Source organism: Pseudophryne corroboree, chromosome 3, assembly GCF_028390025.1.
Source record: "Pseudophryne corroboree isolate aPseCor3 chromosome 3, aPseCor3.hap2, whole genome shotgun sequence".
NCBI lineage: Eukaryota > Metazoa > Chordata > Amphibia > Anura > Myobatrachidae > Pseudophryne > Pseudophryne corroboree.
In genome coordinates this window covers 639,943,775-639,961,348 of record NC_086446.1, presented here as the reverse complement: position 1 = coordinate 639,961,348, position 17,574 = coordinate 639,943,775, and positions in this window count along the sequence as shown.

The window sequence follows — 17,574 nt, the reverse complement described above, 5'->3', positions numbered from 1 at the left end:
AATATCAGTAAAAAAAGGACTCCAAAACCTAAAATAAAATTGTCGGAGGAGAAGCGTAAACTTGCCAATATGCCATTTACCACACGGAGTGGCAAGGAACGGCTGAGGCCCTGGCCTATGTTCATGGCTAGTGGTTCAGCTTCACATGAGGATGGAGGCACTCAGCCTCTCGCTAGAAAAATGAAAAGACTCAAGCTGGCAAAAGCAGTAGCACCGCAAAGAACTGTGCGTTCTTCGAAATCCCAAATCCACAAGGAGAGTCCAATTGTGTCGGTTGCGATGCCTGACCTTCCCAACACTGGACGTGAAGAGCATGCGCCTTCCACCATTTGCACGCCCCCTGCAAGTGCTGGAAGGAGCACCCGCAGTCCAGTTCCTGATAGTCAGATTGAAGATGTCAGTGTTGAAGTACACCAGGATGAGGAGGATATGGGTGTTGCTGGCGCTGGGGAGGAAATTGACCAGGAGGATTCTGATGGTGAGGTGGTTTGTTTAAGTCAGGCACCCGGGGAGACACCTGTTGTCCGTGGGAGGAATAGGGCCGTTGACATGCCTGGTGAAAATACCAAAAAAATCAGCTCTTCGGTGTGGAAGTATTTCACCAGAAATGCGGACAACAGGTGTCAAGCCGTGTGTTCCCTTTGTCAAGCTGTAATAAGTAGGGGTAAGGACGTTAACCACCTCGGAACATCCTCCCTTATACGTCACCTGCAGCGCATTCATAATAAGTCAGTGACAAGTTCAAAAACTTGGGCCGACAGCGGAAGCAGTCCACTGACCAGTAAATCCCTTCCTCTTGTAACCAAGCTCACGCAAACCACCCCACCAACTCCCTCAGTGTCAATTTCCTCCTTCCCCAGGAATGCCAATAGTCCTGCAGGCCATGTCACTGGCAATTCTGACGAGTCCTCTCCTGCCTGGGATTCCTCCGATGCATCCTTGCGTGTAACGCCTACTGCTGCTGGCGCTGCTGTTGTTGCTGCTGGGAGTCGATGGTCATCCCAGAGGGGAAGTCGTAAGCCCACTTGTACTACTTCCAGTAAGCAATTGACTGTCCAACAGTCCTTTGCGAGGAAGATGAAATATCACAGCAGTCATCCTGTTGCAAAGCGGATAACTGAGTCCTTGACAACTATGTTGGTGTTAGACGTGCGTCCGGTATCCGCCGTTAGTTCACAGGGAACTAGACAATTTATTGAGGCAGTGTGCCCCCGTTACCAAATACCATCTAGGTTCATCTTCTGTAGGCAGGCGATACCGAGAATGTACACGGACGTCAGAAAAAGACTCACCAGTGTCCTAAAAAATGCAGTTGTACCCAATGTCCACTTAACCACGGACATGTGGACAAGTGGAGCAGGGCAGGGTCAGGACTATATGACTGTGACAGCCCACTGGGTAGATGTATGGACTCCCGCCGCAAGAACAGCAGCGGCGGCACCAGTAGCAGCATCTCGCAAACGCCAACTCTTTCCTAGGCAGGCTACGCTTTGTATCACCGCTTTCCAGAATACGCACACAGCTGAAAACCTCTTACGGCAACTGAGGAAGATCATCGCAGAATGGCTTACCCCAATTGGACTCTCCTGTGGATTTGTGGCATCGGACAACGCCAGCAATATTGTGTGTGCATTAAATATGGGCAAATTCCAGCACGTCCCATGTTTTGCACATACCTTGAATTTGGTGGTGCATAATTTTTTAAAAAACGACAGGGGCGTGCAAGAGATGCTGTCGGTGGCCAGAAGAATTGCGGGACACTTTCGGCGTACAGGCACCACGTACAGAAGACTGGAGCACCACCAAAAACTACTGAACCTGCCCTGCCATCATCTGAAGCAAGAAGTGGTAACGAGGTGGAATTCAACCCTCTATATGCTTCAGAGGTTGGAGGAGCAGCAAAAGGCCATTCAAGCCTATACAATTGAGCACGATATAGGAGGTGGAATGCACCTGTCTCAAGTGCAGTGGAGAATGATTTCAACGTTGTGCAAGGTTCTGATGCCCTTTGAACTTGCCACACGTGAAGTCAGTTCAGACACTGCCAGCCTGAGTAGGGTCATTCCCCTCATCAGGCTTTTGCAGAAGAAGCTGGAGGCATTGAAGAAGGAGCTAAAAGGGAGCGATTCCGCTAGGCATGTGGGACTTGTGGATGCAGCCCTTAATTCGCTTAACAAGGATTCACGGGTGGTCAATCTGTTGAAATCAGAGCACTACATTTTGGCCACCGTGCTCGATCCTAGATTTAAAACCTACCTTGGATCTCTCTTTCCGGCAGACACAAGTCTGCTGGGGTGCAAAGACCTGCTGGTGACAAAATTGTCAAGTCAAGCGGAACGCGACCTGTCAACATCTCCTCCTTCACATTCTCCCGCAACTGGGGGTGCGAGGAAAAGGCTCAGAATTCCGAGCCCACCCGCTGGCGGTGATGCAGGGCAGTCTGGAGCGACTGCTGATGCTGACATCTGGTCCGGACTGAAGGACCTGACAACAATTACGGACATGTCGTCTACTGTCACTGCATATGATTCTCTCAACATTGAAAGAATGGTGGAGGATTATATGAGTGACCGCATCCAAGTAGGCACGTCACACAGTCCGTACTTATACTGGCAGGAAAAAGAGGCAATTTGGAGGCCCTTGCACAAACTGGCTTTATTCTACCTAAGTTGCCCTCCCACAAGTGTGTACTCCGAAAGAGTGTTTAGTGCCGCCGCTCACCTTGTCAGCAATCGGCGTACGAGGTTACATCCAGAAAATGTGGAAAAGATGATGTTCATTACAATGAATTATAATCAATTCCTCCGCGGAGACATTGACCAGCAGCAATTGCCTCCACAAAGTACACAGGGAGCTGAGATGGTGGATTCCAGTGGGGACGAATTGATAATCTGTGAGGAGGGGGATGTACACGGTGATATATCGGAGGATGATGATGAGGTGGACATCTTGCCTCTGTAGAGCCAGTTTGTGCAAGGAGAGATTAATTGCTTCTTTTTTGGTGGGGGTCCAAACCAACCCGTCATATCAGTCACAGTCGTGTGGCAGACCCTGTCACTGAAATGATGGGTTGGTTAAAGTGTGCATGTCCTGTTTATACAACATAAGGGTGGGTGGGAGGGCCCAAGGACAATTCCATCTTGCACCTCTTTTTTCTTTTATTTTTCTTTGCGTCATGTGCTGTTTGGGGAGGGTTTTTTGGAAGGGACATCCTGCGTGACACTGCAGTGCCACTCCTAGATGGGCCCGGTGTTTGTGTCGGCCACTAGGGTCGCTAATCTTACTCACACAGCTACCTCATTGCGCCTCTTTTTTTCTTTGCGTCATGTGCTGTTTGGGGAGGGTTTTTTGGAAGGGACATCCTGCGTGACACTGCAGTGCCACTCCTAGATGGGCCAGGTGTTTGTGTCGGGCACTTGGGTCGCTGAGCTTAGTCACACAGCTACCTCATTGCACCTCTTTTTTTCTTTGCGTCATGTGCTGTTTGGGGAGTGTTTTTTGGAAGGGCCATCCTGCGTGACACTGCAGTGCCACTCCTAGATGGGCCAGGTGTTTGTGTCGGCCACTAGGGTCGCTTAGCTTAGTCATCCAGCGACCTCGGTGCAAATTTTAGGACTAAAAATAATATTGTGAGGTGTGAGGTATTCAGAATAGACTGAAAATGAGTGGAAATTATGGTTTTTGAGGTTAATAATAATATGGGATCAAAATGACCCCCAAATTCTATGATTTAAGCTGTTTTTTAGGGTTTTTTGAAAAAAACACCCGAATCCAAAACACACCCGAATCCGACAAAAAAAATTCGGTGAGGTTTTGCCAAAACGCGGTCGAACCCAAAACTCGGCCGCGGAACCGAACCCAAAACCAAAACACAAAACCCGAAAAATTTCAGGCGCTCATCTCTACTAAATAGTGGAGTGCAAAACAAAAGGGAAGAGGGAGACAAGACAACAAAACAACAACAACAACAACAACAACAACAAATGAACAAAGCATGGGTTTGGACCTCATGACTGGAAATATTCCAATATGCCACCAGGCATATTGCTTCCGCATCAAGAAAAACAAAAAATGGAAACATTCAACATTGATTGCGATAAACATATGAAGTATAACTTGTGCTTAAAGTGGTCCTAGAGAGGTGGTGGAACTCACCCCCCTCCCCACGGCGCCCATGTAATAAAGGTATTGCGCACGCCTTAGGCGCGCGTGGCAAAAGGGGGTGTGGTCTCAAAAAGAAATGGGAGTGGTCACACAATAGTAGTAATGCCCACAGTAGTAGCACCCAAGTGTAAATTATGAAGTGGGGGTATGGAAAAGTGAAGGTTGTATTATGTGCGCGCCGATGGCGTGCGCGCTCCTTAAAAAGGGGCATGGCCACGCAAAAGGGGGCATGCCCTTCAGTGTAGTTTACCACACCATATACCCCTTATACACATTATGCACCACAATAATAGGACCCCTTTCACATTATAGCACACAGTGTGAGCCGAAATTCACATTATAGCACACAGTATGAGCCGAAATTCACATTATAGCACATGGTATGAGCCGGAATTCACATTATAGCACACGGTATGAGCCATAATTCACATCATACCACACGGTATTAGCTGAAATTCACATTATAGCACACGGTATGAGCCGAAATTCACATTATAGCACACAGTATGAGCCGAAATTCACATTATAGCACACGGTATTAGCTGAAATTCACATTATAGCACACAGTATGAGCCGCAATTCACATTATAACACACAGTATGAGCCGAAATTCACATTATAGCACATGATATGAGCCGAAATTCACATTATAGCACACGGTATGAGCCAAAATTCACATCATACCACACGGTATTAGCTGAAATTCACATTATAGCACACGGTATGAGCCGAAATTCACATTATAGCACACAGTATGAGCCGAAATTCACATCATACCACATGGTATTAGCATAAATTCACATTATAGCACACAGTATGAGCCAAAATTCACATCATACCACACGGTATTAGCTGAAATTCACATTATAGCACACAGTATGAGCCGAAATTCACATCATACCACACAGTATTAGCTGAAATTCACATTATAGCACACAGTATGAGCCAAAATTCACATTATAGCACACAGTATCAGCCGAAATTCACATTATAGCACACAGAATGAGACGAAATTCACATTATAGCACACAGTATGAGCCAAAATTCACATTATAGCACACGGTATGAGCTGAAATTCCCATTATAGAACACGGTATGAGCCGAAATTCACATTATACCACACAGTATGAGCCGAAATTCACATTATAGCACACGGTATGAGCCGAAATTCACATTATACCACACAGTAAGAGCCGAAATTCACATTAAAGCACACGGTATGAGCCAAAATTCACATTATAGCACACTGAATGAGCCGAAATTCACATCATACCACATGGTATTAGCTGAAATTCACATTATAGCATATAGTATGAGCCGAAATTCACATCATACCACATGGTATTAGCTGAAATTCACATTATAGCACACAGTATGAGCCAAAATTCACATCATACCACACGGTATTAGCTGAAATTCACATTATAGCACACAGTATGAGCCGAAATTCACATCATACCACACAGTATTAGCTGAAATTCACATTATAGCACACAGTATGAGCCGAAATTCACATTATAGCACACAGTATCAGCCGAAATTCACATTATAGCACACAGAATGAGACGAAATTCACATTATAGCACACAGTATGAGCCAAAATTCACATTATAGCACACGGTATGAGCTGAAATTCCCATTATAGCACACGGTATGAGCCGAAATTCACATTATACCACACAGTATAAGCCGAAATTCACATTATAGCACACGGTATGAGCCGAAATTCACATTATACCACACAGTAAGAGCCGAAATTCACATTAAAGCACACGGTATGAGCCAAAATTCACATTATAGCACACTGAATGAGCCGAAATTCACATCATAGCACACAGTATGAGCCGAAATTCACATTATAACACACAGTATGAGCAGAAATTCACATTATAGAGTGACAGAGTGACAGGGAGAGTGACAGCAGGGGTATACAGTAGGGACTATGAGATAGTGCGGAGGAGGAGGAGGCTGTGGGCGTGCAGAGGTCCGAGGGTGGGGTGGCAGAGGAGGCTGAGGGCGGCTGCAGTGGATCGGGAACCAGGCCGGCTTTATTATCCCTGCCGCCGCATCGAGATCATGTGACCACGGCGCTAATATTTCAAAACTGCTGCAGACCGGCAGCCAATCAGCGACAGATTTGAACTAGTAGCACCGCGGTCACAGGAGCGCGATGCAGCAGCAGGGATTATAAAGCCAGCCTGGTCCCAGATCCACTGCAGCTGGGAGTCTGGAACCAGGGCTTCCAGTGCAGCGGCGATGGTAGGGGCGGAGCTACAGAGAGCAGACCGGGAGCTCAGCTTCTTTGTCGGCCCATACAGTACTATGCCCACAGTAGTAGCACCCCTTATGCAATACCCGCAATAGTAGTGCCCCTTATGTCCCCAGGAGTGGTGCCCCTTATGAAGTGCCCCCTTTACAATGCCCTCATTAGCAGTGCACACCATCAGTAATGCCCTTAATGGTAATGCCCCTGTGTAGTATTGCCCCCAGTAGTAGTAATGCCCCCAGTCACTTAGCCCCCTGTAGTTTAGCCCCAGTAGTCATGCCCCCACTGGTAATGCCCCTGAAGTTATGACCCCAGTAATTTACTCCCCCCTTTTAGTTTAGCCTCCCAGTGGTAATGCCCCCAGTAGTTTTGCCCTCAAGTAGTTTGCCCCCTGTAGTTGTGCCCCCAGTTGTTTAGCCCCTGTAGTTTACCCCCCATGTAGTTTGCACCCGTTATTAATGCCCCCAGTAGTTTGCCCCCTTGTAGTAATGCCCCCCTGTAGTTATACCCCCAGTGCTAATGCTGTCAGTAGTTTAGCCCCCTTGTAGTTCAGCCCCCAGTAGTAATGCTGCCAGTAGTTTAGCCCCCCTGTAGTTTTCCCCCTTGTAGTAATGCCCCCAGTAGTTTGCCCCCTTGTAGTAATGCCCCCAGTAGTTTGCCCCCTTGTAGTAATGCCCCCAGTAGTTTGCCCCCTTGTAGTAATGGTCCCAGTAGTTTGCCCCAGCAGTAAAGCCCCCCAGTAGATTGCCTCTCTGTAGTTTGCCCCCAGTAGTATAGCCCCCCAAAAACAGCGCCGCTAGTAGTACACATATTGGAGGGGGGGGCACCATACTTACCAAGCCCTGCTCCCGCTGCAGTCCTCTCTGGGCGTCCGCTCCTCGGCACTATGGGAGAGGCGTCATGACGTCTCTCCCATAGCGTGCACTGACAGAGCCAGAAGCAGGAGCTCAGTAGTGAGCTCCTGCCTCCGGCTGCCGCTGTGTGGGGAGAGCTGTGTGCCGCTGATAACAGCAGCCGCCCGGCATCTCCCTGCAGCGCCGGGACATTGGGTTAGGTGAGCCGGGGGAGGCGGAACTGCGTTCCGTCTCCAAGTGGAACTGACGGAACACAGTTCCGCCCCGTTCCAGCTCACTTTAACCCCTGAGTATAACATTTTGGGGCATGTCTGGTGTCTCAACACCCTCATATTTTGATCAATGGGTCTCTACATAAGGAAATATAAGTTTTGAGAACCATGAGCAAGAGAGTAAACAACACTAGATTTGTAAGAAAATGTATGGGTATCTGAAGTCAGCAGTTAAAGGGAAGGGGAGAGAAATCAGAATAAAGTGAGTAATAGAGATAAGGGAGAAGCCATCAGTGTCAACGTCAATATCAATATCTATAATTCAATATCTATACTAGAAGTAGAAAAGTGAATAAATGGACAGTTGTATTATAGGAGGTATTATGCATAAGAGGGTAAAGTTAATTTCTGGATCTCTGGTGGGTCTGAGATATCATCAGGAATCTGAAGATTATCCTCTCTCAGGAAGGCTTGGGCATCACCCGGGGTGTTAAAGTCATAGTGTTTGTCAGCAATAAAGATGCGCAGGCGTGCCGGATACATAAGGGCAAATTTTCGCTTCGCTGAGACGAGGGTAGAGCATATCGGTGAAAAGGCTTTTCTTGCCCTGTTGAGCTCAACTGAAAAGTCTTGAAAAAGTCAGATACATTTGCTCTCCCATGTCAAATCCTGTATTTGGCGGGACACTTTCCATATAGCAAGTTTGTGTAAATAATTGAGGCACTTGAATACAATGACGTGCGGCCTCTTATCATGTGGTTTAGGCGGGGAACCAACTCTGTGGGCTCTCTCGATAACTAAATCCCTACATTCTGATTCAATCTTCAGAAGTTTCGGAAGTGTGATCGTAACAATTGACATCAATTCAGGGCCTTTTACCGATTCTGGGACCCCAACTACTCGTATATTGCATCTCCTTGATCGATTCTCAAAATCATCAACTTTGTTCCAAAGTTGATGATTTTCTCTTTGGAGCCTTAGGATAGAGCACTGTGCCTCAGCCAGGTCATTGCAAACTGAGCCAACACGGTTCTCAGTATCAGTAACTCTCCCCTGAAGGTGCTGCAATTGATGTGTAATTTCAGACACAGCTTGTGTCAGTAATGGAGACATAGTGCTTCTTATCGCTTCAACTATATCCTCATATGTAGCAGGGGAGTCGGGAGAACGCCATACCTGTGGTGTGTCTGCATCCTCTGAAGCAACTTCAGCAGCTTTCTTGTGTGCTGGGAGACAGGGCTGTGTGTCAACGTCTGGCGCCATGACAGGCTCTGCACGGTGCTTCTCTTGTCTGGGCTGCTGCGGCTTAGCGGCAGGTAGGGAAGCCGAGAACTTCTCCATCATGTGCACCGAGGGGAGCGAAGAGTGGGATGTGAGATGCTGGAGGCTGATAACAGCCTTTAAAAGGTTTTTTGATGGGGTGCAGGACGGAGCAGCGGGATCAAGCTGCACCCTGCATGCAACCGAAGCGGAAGTCCAATTATTTGCTTTGTACCCGTGCGATGCGCCTGCGCATTGCGTTGCATACGCATGCGCAGTTCTGATATGATTGCAGCGCTGCATAAAATGCTAGCAAGCGATCAGGTCTGAATTACCCCCATTATTCCAAAATCAGAATCAGGCCATCGGTAAATAGCTATGTGCATAACATTATGCAGTAACTGCTGTTTCTGAAATATTTTATGAAAAATGTATTGGATACATAGGCCCCTCAGCCACATATAGGCCAGTTAGGATATTAAATACAGTAAGCTCAGTCAATATGGGAATAATATTTATCTGGCTCAAATACAGGGAATTCATTGCTATAGAAAAATAAATGTCACCAGAATAGAGGGTATTCAGATGATAGGCCGACTTTAATTAGGTCGACAGTTAATAGGTCGACCACTAATGGACATGCATTAGTTTCATTTCCTTCTGATGAAACGGCCAGCGATAGAGGCTGAGAAACGCGTTAAGGTACTCCATTGAAGGACTCCCTCGATTGCTTTATATATCCACCATTTGGCTGCATCGATTCTAATAATTTTAGGCATTGTCCTAATCATTCCAACTACATCTGCTGCCCTCCAACCGGTGTGTTCCCATCATTTCTCCCCTGCCACAATAGGACATCCTATCAGCGGCACGGATGTCTGTACATTCACCGCATCGAGCCGCTGCACACCCGGCTCAGTACAGCTTCAACGTTTGCAAGACCTTCATCCATCTATTAGAGAAAAGTGAAAACACAGGAGGAGCTATTGGACTTAATACAATCAGCACTCTTTGGTTCATTGAACCACAGTTTCATCTTTATGCCATCAAAGAGATCCTGCTATCATCAGTGCCGGTGGCTTCACTTCCACCACTGAGCCGCTGCCCGCTCGGCTCAGCACAGCTGTCATCTACAGTACTACACAGCGGGGCTCACATGTGTCATAAGAGTGGAAATATCCCATTCACACTAACATCAGCGATCCCTCACTGTTACAGAGGCACCTCTCACCAGTCTCCTATCACAATCACCTTTCAGCCTATGGACGCACGGCTGAAGTAAGACTTTATTTCACTTGAGCGCTTTTGTTCTCTTTTACAAATCATCAGAGTCTGTGGTATTTCTATAAAGTTTGCCTCACAAGGGTGGTAAGACATTAATCATACTCACAAATTCCCCTAATTTTTGGATGCCTATGGCACTTTCATTATTTAACAAGTTTTTACAAAGACTTTTGTTATTGCACAATTATTTTAGATTATTTGATTGCAGTCTGAGTTTATACATTTTATATATACAAATGATATTTTGTATCGTCATCAGTAATTTGTTTTAAATACATTTATACCTTGTATTCAGGTTATTATATTCATGTGGTTTATGTATTATCATTAGGATACATTGTTCTATTAATAAATTACTTTATTAGACTCTTTCAGTGCTCCCACAACATATTTTCTACATTGTATTGTTTTGTTGGGGCGGCCCGCCCACAATCGGAGAGGGGCTTTTAGAGTCTATCGGGTGGTGTATCATTGTGGAGCGCCAATTCTTTGTACATACAACATGGAGAAAAGGTTGACATGGTCATTAGTTCGACATGTAAAAAGTTAACAGTGCTTATAGTCAACAGGTACAAAAGTTCAACAGGTGCAAATGGTCAACACACATGTGGTTGACACAGCCTTTGGGGGGTCTTCATTTTTTGTTCAAATTATTCATACTTTACCATCCACGTTGACTGCTATCAGGAACAGTAATCTGTGCCGAGCGCAGTGGTAGGGGAGTGAGGCACCTTGCCCGAAGCATAGTGAGTGGGCACAGGTTACCATTCCCAATCATATCCCACATGGATCGTAAAGTATGAAAAAGTAAAAAAAAATTGCGAAAAACTAATGTCGACCTTTTTGCATGTCAACCTTGTGCTTGCCGACCTAATGTTCATGTCGACCTATTTCTAGTTTCGACTTAGTCATCGTTGACCACTAGGTTTCGACCTAATGGGTGTCGACCTAAGTGGTGTCGACCCAGAGTCCGGATACCCCCGCAAGTGTCCCAGTGCTGTGGCTCACTTGAGTTGCATAAGCAGATGGATGTTCCTTCCCCAACATTGGGAGATAAAGTGAAGCAGCACATGGCAGGCTGATGGTGCGGAAACAATGCATTTACCCCAGTATACCCAGTTTCTTAAAAAGTTAGGTAAGTAATGGGAGTCCAGCAAGGTGCTGACCTTTACGTGAAAAGAAGGGCTGGCCTGCACTGTGTTATTAGTTGAGATGTGCAGCGGGCATTTTTTGTGTTTTGTGTTTTGGTTTTGGATTCGGTTCCGCGGTCGTGTTTTGGATTCGGACGCGTTTTGGCAAAGCCACCCTTACGGATTTTTGTCGGATTCGGATGCGTTTTGGATTCGGGTGTTTAAAAAATAATAATAATCAAAAACAGCTTAAATAATAGAATTTGGGGGTAATTTTGATCCTATAGTAATACTAACCTCAATAACCATAATTTCCACTCATTTCCAGTCTATTCTGAACACCTCACAATATTATTTTTAGTCCTAAAATTTGCACCGAGGTCGCTGGATGACTAAGCTAAGTGACCCAAGTGGGCGGCACAAAGACCTGGCCCATCTAGGAGTGGTGATTAGAAATAAGTGATTTGTGTCACAATCAGCTTTCTGAGCCTGCAATTAAATATAAATGTTTACTTGACATAGCGTGAGCTGTACAATTATATAGTACGCGTGGACAGCGTGCCGATCACCGTAAAAACTGACTATCAGCTTTCTGTGCCTGCAAATATATATATAAGCGGTTATCTGACATAGTGGGAGCTGTACTAATATATAGTGCTCGTGGATAGTGTGCCGATCACTGTAGAAATAGATTAATTAGCTCTCGGAGCCTGCTAACATATGTAACTGTTTATCTGTCATAGCAGGAGTTATATGAATATACAGTGCCCGTGGATAGTGTTCTGATCATTAGTAAAATTAGTAAAACTGGCTATCAGCCCTCAGAGCCTGCAAATACATAGTAGTGTCTACTTGACATAGCAGGAGCTGTACGAATATATAGTGTCCAGGGTTAATGTTTCGTTCACTATAAAGATTGACATTAGGCTCAGACTATATCTTATGCATAGTATGTGCACAATTAAAATAAGTACATGATTTCATATTAAATACCTTTCTGTATCTGCCTATATAAATATAAGAGGGGACTATAGATCAGACGTTAACCCACTTGAATGGATGTGTATACCACACTTACACAATAAATTGGATAATACTCAAATTGTATCCCCACCTTGTATCTAATAGCATACGTAACATCTAGCCACCCCTCAGAGGTTACACTTATAGGGGCCGCCCTCGGATCACGATTGATGTTTAGTGGAATGTCACGTTAAAAGGGTAGACATACTGTATATATGGTCACCTACATGTTAAATTTTAGTAAAAAGAACATAGGGTGTTTTGTTTCATTTACCGTGCATGATATATATATTAGAATTTCCATTGAATTAAGATAGCACAGACATACATATGCCTGTCTAATGAAGGCGATCACACTATGTAAGACACGAGCATGACGTACCTCAGAGAGCACAATAGTACTTAACAATTTGATTATTTGGCACTTTTAATGTTTACAACTGGATGCATATTTAATTTATTATTGCCAAATAACTCCTGTAGAGACGTAAGGTTCAAATAGGGAGGCTCCATTATATATAACATATTTTCGGGATGGAGGGGATGAGCAAGCCATATAATATCTATTAAAGGATAGAATTACTACCTATAACAGTAGGAGGATATCTTTGAAGGTGAAAGGGAAGATCACACAATAATTCCCTCCTGTATTATGATATATATTGGGGTCTGACACAGATAAGTGAGAGACCTAAAATAATTAGACCAAATATATAAGGAAAATATAAATCTCAGATTATGTAAAAGGATTTGAGACTAGCAAATTAATAAAATTTATTGGTGACGCTATCATATATTAAAATACCCACCAATCAAGTAATACCTGACACTATATGTGATAGGTAGAAGTATTGCACATCTGACACTATAGGTGAGAGATGATTCATTAATACGTGCTGAGGAAATACATAGTAAGGACACCTGACACTATAAGTGAGAGGTAACTTGTTGCTCTAATTATCACTTGGTACATTTGACACTATAAGTGAGAGATGATCCACTCATATACACTGTTGAGATATATGTGAAGAACACTTGACACTATATGTGAGAAGTGACCTGCTGATCTAACCTATATCATATGAGTAAATTACCTTCACCTCATTATTGAACTCGGCACATGAATAGTGTCTAGGAATATACTATATTAGAATCATTACTCTTGAGAACACGAGTAACCCCTTTCACTAACTACTTTTTCCTACAAGCTAATATACTGTGAGGTTTGCTAATCCCCTACTTATTTATTTGAATGGAATCAGATAATTAGGATATATATATATATCAAGATTACCTCCCACTGCAGAAATCTAGGGCATGCAAGTGTGTTACCCTAGTTGCAGAACACGGATGATCACTTTGTAACCAAATTCCATCTTAATACAATGTCTGGGCAGTGAGCCAAGGACCAAAGAAACTAACATCATCTGACATAGTGATACAAATTCTTGACTGTATAATTTACAATTGTATCCAGTTTGTCTGCCAGGCAGCTCATTCAAATTTCTTAAAGAATACACCCTAACATATGTGACATTTAAATTCCTGGAAAAAATACACAAAAATAGATAGAGAACAATACGGATGTGTACAGAGGCATCAAATTTGGAGAACAGATACAAAAGAGACGCTCATCAGTTTTTAATAATCTTGTTTATTTTCTTTTGTTTGTTCACAGTCTTGTTATGACAACACATTAAATGTATGTTTTTTAAAAATATTTTGCAGAAGTTATCTCAGAGGAAATAAAATAGAACATGTCACTACTTAATTTTAAGGAATGAATTAAAAGTTATATTTAAAAAAAAAAAAATCAGTTAGTGCACCAGAAACAGATCCTTTTACTTTTTCCCTTATTCATTCCCATCTAGGAATGGCACTGCAGTGTCAGACAGGATGGCACTTAAAAAAATAGTCTCCAAACAGCACATGATGCAAAGATAAATAAAAAAAGAGGCGCAAGATGGAATTGTCCTTGGGCCCTCCCACCCACCATTATGTTGTATAAACAAGACATGCACACTTTAACAAACCAATCATTTCAGCGACAGGGTCTGCCACATGACTGTGGCTGAAATGACTGGTTGGTTTGGGCCCCCACCAAAAAAGAAGCAATCAATCTCTCCTAGCACAAACTGGCTCTACAGAGGCAAGATATCCACCTCATCCTCATCCTCCGATTCCTCACCTCTTTCACTGTGTACATACTCCTCCTCACAGAGTATTAATTTGTCCCCACTGGAATTCACCATCACAGGTCCCTGTGTACTTTCTGGAGGAAATTGATGGTAAATGTCTCCACGGAGGAATTGATTAAAATTCATTTTGATGAACATCATCTTCTCCACATTTTCTGGAAGTAACCTCCTACGCTGATTGTTGACAAGGGACCGGCTGCACTAAACACTCTTTCGGAGTACATACTGGAGGGGGGGCAACTTAGGTAAAATAAAGCCAGTTTATGCAAGGGCCTCCAAATTGCCTCTTTTTCCTGCCAGTATACGTACAGACTGTCTGACATGCCTACTTGGATACTGTCACTCATATAATCCTCCACCATTCTTTCAATGGTGACAGAATCATATGCAGTGACAGTAGACATGTCAGTAATCGTTGGCAGGTCCTTCAGTCTGGACCAGATGTCAGCTATCGAGTCAAAGGCTTCCTTCGGCGCATGGGAAAAATTGAGGAATGATTGAAACTTTCCTCAACCATGTAGTATAACGTATTAATAAGCGTACCCCCACTCACGCTGCAATGAGGTGGGTTAAACTCATCAAGGTATCTTTAATTTTCTAATGTCAAAAAGAGGGTCTCAGATGGCGTACCCCAACTCACACGATAATGGGAATCTGGACTCCTATCAAGGTTTCTTTAAGGTGTCTTCTAACGATAGTTTATGCAGGTGTGTCCTCCATACGTGATGACATCATTTACATGCGGAAAACGACAAGAAAATATCCAATGTATAGAATTTTCTATACCATACACTATAAACTGTGCAATTATATATTGTTATAGTAATTGTGATTCCTTCACCAGATTGTAAATGAGGCAGGCGTACCCCTCACTCACACAGAGATTAGATGTATAACTCGTATAAAGGTATCTTTGTGTTGAACGAGGGTAAAAATCTCATGGGCGTACCCCAACTCACACGTGAAGCAATGGATGGAATCTCATCAAGGTATCTTTATCTGGTCTTTATAACACACCCACACTCACACAGGGGTTTGATGTATGACTTCTAAGGTGTCTTTTTGTGCAGAGGGAAAGGATATGAATATCTCATGGGCGTACCCCAACTCACACGTCAAGAGGCAGATTGAATCCCATCAAAGGTATCTTTATCCTGTCCTTATATCAACACTTTATGCAAGGGAAATCCTCTGTACCAATCTTTGGCAGTATTAAACTCCAAGGCATAAATCCCAAAATTGAGAGAATTCAAAGAAAGAGAGTCTTTGTGTGACATATGGTTTCCAAAAACATCGGTAACATCAAAGTTCCAAAAATTTTTTTTTATTGAAAACCATAAGATATTTTATATTCCACAAAAATTGACATCTATAGCCTATTTGATATCAAAAAAATTTGATATCAAAAAAATTGTTGTCATCCAAAAACATAAATACAGGAATGTCTGGACAGATCCCTGTGTGAGTAGCCATTTCATTCAATCGGAATTTTTTTATTGAATTTTTAATTTTTTGAGTTTTTATTTTTTATTGAATTTTCAGTGGACATACATTTTTTAACTCCATTCCTGTATTTATGTTTTTGGATGACAACAATTTTTTTGATATCAAATTTTTTTGATATCAAATAGGCTATAGATGTCAATTTTTGTGGAATATAAAATATCTTATGGTTTTCAATAAAAAAAAATTTTTGGAACTTTGATGTTACCGATGTTTTTGGAAACCATATGTCACACAAAGACTCTCTTTCTTTGAATTCTCTCAATTTTGGGATTTATGCCTTGGAGTTTAATACTGCCAAAGATTGGTACAGAGGATTTCCCTTGCATAAAGTGTTGATATAAGGACAGGATAAAGATACCTTTGATGGGATTCAATCTGCCTCTTGACGTGTGAGTTGGGGTACGCCCATGAGATATTCATATCCTTTCCCTCTGCACAAAAAGACACCTTAGAAGTCATACATCAAACCCCTGTGTGAGTGTGGGTGTGTTATAAAGACCAGATAAAGATACCTTGATGAGATTCCATCCATTGCTTCACGTGTGAGTTGGGGTACGCCCATGAGATTTTTACCCTCGTTCAACACAAAGATACCTTTATACGAGTTATACATCTAATCTCTGTGTGAGTGAGGGGTACGCCTGCCTCATTTACAATCTGGTGAAGGAATCACAATTACTATAACAATATATAATTGCACAGTTTATAGTGTATGGTATAGAAAATTCTATACATTGGATATTTTCTTGTCGTTTTCCGCATGTAAATGATGTCATCACGTATGGAGGACACACCTGCATAAACTATCGTTAGAAGACACCTTAAAGAAACCTTGATAGGAGTCCAGATTCCCATTATCGTGTGAGTTGGGGTACGCCATCTGAGACCCTCTTTTTGACATTAGAAAATTAAAGATACCTTGATGAGTTTAACCCACCTCATTGCAGCGTGAGTGGGGGTACGCTTATTAATACGTTATACTACATGGTTGAGGAAAGTTTCAATCATTCCTCAATTTTTCCCATGCGCCGAAGGAAGCCTTTGACTCAATTGTTGTTTTTGTGTATGTTCATTCTGTTGGATTAAGGGGTTATATCCATTCCCGAGTCATAGGTTCCCACCTGGCTGCATTTTCCTTTGCGCCAACTTGTGGAAATCACAGAAATCTTTTTTCTGTCACAGATGTCAGCTATCGCTCGTGACTGCCCTGCATCACCATCAGCGGGTGGTTTTGGAAATGTTATCATTTTCCTGGCAGCTCCAGTTGCGGTAGACAATGAAGGAGGAGCTGTTTGTGGGTCACGTTCCGCTTGACTTGACAATTGTCTCAACAGCAGGTCTTTGAACATCTGTAGACTTGTGTCTGCCGGAAAGAGAGATACAACATAAGCTTTAAATCGAGGATCGAGCACGGTGGCCAAAATTTAGTGCTCTGATTTCAACAGATCGACCACCTGTGAATCCTGGTTAAGCGAATGAAGGGCTCCATCCACAAGTCCCACATGCATAGTTGAATCGCTCTGTTTTAGCTCCTCCTTCAATCTCTCCAGCTGCTTCTGCAAAAGCCTGATGAGGGGAATGACCTGACTTAGGTTCACAGTGTCCGAACTGAATTCACGTGTGGCAAGTTCAAAGGGTTGGAGATCCTTGCACAACATGGAAATAATTCTCCACTGC